This window comes from Lygodium microphyllum, chromosome 4 (assembly GCF_053477565.2).
Source record: "Lygodium microphyllum isolate KBCC chromosome 4, Lygodium_microphyllum_v1.1.10, whole genome shotgun sequence".
Taxonomy (NCBI): Eukaryota; Viridiplantae; Streptophyta; class Polypodiopsida; order Schizaeales; family Lygodiaceae; genus Lygodium; species Lygodium microphyllum.
Genome location: NC_141138.1, coordinates 30210623 through 30214911, shown reverse-complemented (window position 1 = coordinate 30214911; position 4289 = coordinate 30210623).

Here is a 4289-nt window from a genome sequence, read left to right as displayed (position 1 = left end):
AGAAGAAGAAAATGGAGCAAATGAAGAATAAGAAGAAGAAGAAGACCGCCAGGAGAAGGACAAACCTCATCAGTCCTTCTATTTAGATAGACTTTTTTAGTTTTGTATTTCATAGCCGTAAACTCCTCAGTTATCCTTGTACTACAGCCTCTGTACACTTTATGAGGTCCCTGCTACAGCCTCTGGATGTCCATCATGTTTGTGGTACCCACTCTTAGCCTTTTTTGCGATAGCCTCTGGTGTTTTTGCCATGTTTATGGTGTGCCCACACTTTGCAGGTGTTGCTTTCACTAAAGCCTCTGCACACTTTGTACTTTTGGTTGTGATTGAGGAGGGGTGTTGAGATATTTGCAATCACACCTACTTTAGTCCCTTTATGAGAAGCAGTGAGGGCTTAGGACCAGAATCCCATATGCACAGTAGGAGAAAGTACCACCACTCAATTCCTATAAAGCATTGTACTTGCACTCTTTTTCTAATTCAATGATAGTACTCTTTTCTTTCCAGTAAAGTGTCATGTCAGTGTCAATACACAAGATTGTGTTTATGAGTCCAAGTCTCAATCTTGGAACCTAATTCACTTGTGTAACAATTTGTCCTAGTCAGGGTCAATCTCTTCATGAGTTTCTTTTTCCTCTTTGAACCTCCATAGCTTCCGCATTTGCCATACTCTAGATCCTGCGTATTTCACAAATCCTATGAAAGTGACCTTGGTTGCTACCTTCCTCCTATCTACCTCTCTACTTGTTGCTATTGACATGGGCCTTGATTTCTCAGACTCTTGAGCACTAGAGTTCAATGTCTTTACTATGTCATGGATGGTTTTTATGATGTAGGTATTTTGATTTATATTATCCATTTCTTGGGTAGCCACACTTTCCAACATTTTGATGTGGATTTTACTCATCAGGGAGTTGTACCTGTTGAGATATCGAGCTCCACTCGTGATATGCCAGGGTGACCGTTGTGCATTTATGTCACCGACTTGTCAGTTTGCAAATGCGGTTGGTACACCACCCATGAATAATAGCTAGATGACAGCTATCCTTATCTACTCTAGTTCGTGGCTTAGTTAGTATGCCACCTTAGTTAGTTGAGTTTGGTTTGAGACCCATATATAGGGTTCTTCTATTTCTATGTACTTGAGTTCTTTTTGGCTTACACAACTAAGAAGAGGAAAACTGTTTTCAGCCTCCATCTTTGTGTGTATTCCCCCATTGTGCAAGCAAGAAAGCTACAAGTGAGACTTCTTCCTTCTCTCCCACAATCTTGACATGGTATCAGAGTCTTGTTCGTGGTAAGGAGCTCAAGAAAGCAGACCAAGTTCGTGGTGTTCTGGTAAGAGGACCAGTGTTGCTTTCATTTTTCTGGTTTGGGAGCAAGTCTCTGCACAGGTAGCACAACCGGAAAGTGCAGGAGTGCATTGTCTCAGATTGAGACGCCCTTCGTGGTGTGGCAAGAGGGCAGTATATGCTGCGGGTCGAGGCTTTAGCCCTTGATTGCTCTGTTTTTTGATTTGAGGCCATTTCGGGGCCTGTTTTGGAGACAGAAGTTTGCTGCACGCACTCAGAAAAAGGCCCAGTTTTATGCTGTGCGACCACTGTTCTATAGGTCAGTGAAAAGTTACTATAGAAATTGCATCATATGCATGTGCACAGAGACATTGGGAGTTACAAAATCATCCTTGTTGCCTGTTGATGCAAAATCGTCACTAGAAAGTGACTGTGTGGTAAAATACCACTTTCGTCAATTTTGCAGATTTGCCCTTGTGAGGCTGAAGCTGTGTTCTTTGCAGTGACAGAATTTTTTTGCAGTGTTCTATAATGGCGTCTGATTCTCTTTCACAGATTGTCACTGAAAAGCTTGACAAGAACAACTTCCAAGCATGGAAGTTTAGAATGACGAATTTCCTTATGGGAAAAGGATATTGGAAATTTGTTGCAGGAAATGAAGAACAACCAGTTTTTCCTGATGTTCCCAATCAACAGCAAATGCAGGCATTTAAAGCATGGCATGAGAGAGCCACGAAAGTTATGTACTGGCTGTCTATCAGCATTTCAGACTCTATGATTGTGCATATTCAGGATGCAAGTACGCCAAATGAGGCAGGGATACTCTATCAAAAATGTATAGCACAAATACGCAAGCCAAGAAAATGCAGCTCAAGCAAGAGTTGCATAATGTGCAAAGAGAAAATATGAGCATCAATGACTACCACATGAAGGTGAAGAAGATTGCAGATGCACTTGCTTTCATTGGGTCACCAGTGGAAGATGATGATTTAGTTTCTGTGACCTTGAATGGTCTAGGAAAGAATTATGCACAGTTCCGAACATCCATTTCTATCAGTGAAAGATTTCTTGATTTTGAGGAGTTGATTGCTCTTCTAATTTCTAAGGAGCAGAGAAATGGTGGTGCATCTTCTTCAGGAGGAACTTCAAAAGAAGCTGTCTTCTACTCAAATGCTGGAAGAGGTAGAGGCAGAGGTAGAGGAGGCTGATCTGGAGGCTGTGGTAGAAATCAGAATATGCAGCAAACTCAAGAAAACTAGTCTATGGAGAAGGACGTGGTAACTCTAGAGGCAGGGGGAGCCAAAGAGGTCATGGTGGATGGCAAAGAGGCCAAAATGCAAACAACAATGTTGAATGCTACTACTGTGGTAAAATGGGTCATATGGCTAAGGACTGCTATAAAAAGCAGAATGACATCATGAATGGAAAATTGCAACAAGGGAATTATGCATCTTCTAGTAGATAGGGTGATGACATAAATGAGCATTTGTTTATGGTGCAGCACATGAACAATTCTGTGACAAGTACAGAAGAAAGCAACGAAGTGTGGTATGTTGACTCAGGTGCATCAAACCACATGACAAGTCATGCAGAATGGATGCAGGATGCAAGAAAAATGGAAAAACTAGGATTTGTGGAGACTGGTGATGATACTGCACATCCTATTGTGCAGATTGGAAAAATTCCTTTGTCTATGCAGGATGGGAAAAAGAAATACCTGTCAGATGTATTTCATGTCCCGAATATCACCAAGAATCTAGTTTCTGTTGGTCAAATGGTTGAGCAGGGCTTGCAAGTCAGATTTAATCCTCACGGATGCTTTGTTGAGGATATGAAAAATAAACATCACTTGATAGCAAAAGGGAAGAAGAAGGGTAGAATGTTTACATTGGATGCAGACATGCCTGAATTGAGTGCAGCAATGTTTGCACATGGGACCGGTGTAGTTGTAGATATTGATATCTGGCATAAACGCATTGGTCATGTTAATGTACAAAGACTTAAATCAATGCAGGCCCAAAATATTGTTGCAGGATTGCCTAAATTCAAGGTTGCAGAAATGCATAAGGTATGTGAAGCTTGTCAGCTTGGAAAACAGGCAAGGAAACCATTTCCTAGACATGTTCAAGAGAGTAAGAAGCCATTAGAATTAATCCACTCTGATATGTGGACTACTAAGGCTGCATCTCTTGGAGGCTGTCATTATTTTGTCACTTTTATTGATGACTATAGCAAAAAAGTTTGGGTGTATTTTATGAAAAAGAAAAGTGAAGTTTTTGGGCATTTCAAAACTCTTAAAGCTATGGTTGAAAAAGAAACATGCCTACAAATAAAATTCCTAAGGTCAGATGAAGGGGGAGAGTACCTCTCAAATGAGTTTGCAAGGTTCCTGCAGGAGCATGGCATAAAGCAGCAATATTCATGTAGTCATACCCCACAATAAAATGGAATTGCAGAAAGGAAAAATAGGCATATTGGAGAGGTATCTCATGCCATGCTCAATGAAAAAGACCTGCCAGATTTTTATTGGGCTGAGGCAGTTGCTACGGCAGTCTACATAATGAACAGGACTCCCACTGCAGCAATACATGGGATGACTCCAGAGGAGAGGTATACTGGTAGGAAACCAGATATTTCTTATTTGAAAATTTTTGGTTGCATTGCCTATGTTCATGTGCCAGATGAGTTGAGATCCAAGTTGGATCCAAAAGCTGAGAAGTGCATCTTTATTGGTTACTCTTTGCAGCAGAAAGGGTATAGATGCTATAACCCTTCTACTCGTAAGTTTACAGTGAGCAGAGATGTTGTTTTTGATGAGATGAGTAGCTGGTATAAACCAGTAAATGTGATTGATAATGTAGATGCACAAAATGGTAATGCTACAAAGAATTCACAGCAGCAGTCACAAGATATTAGTGGACCTAGAGCGTCCTCTAGCAATGGTTCACATTCTTTGCCATGGATAGGTAGATTGAGATCAGGAGAATCTTCTCAATG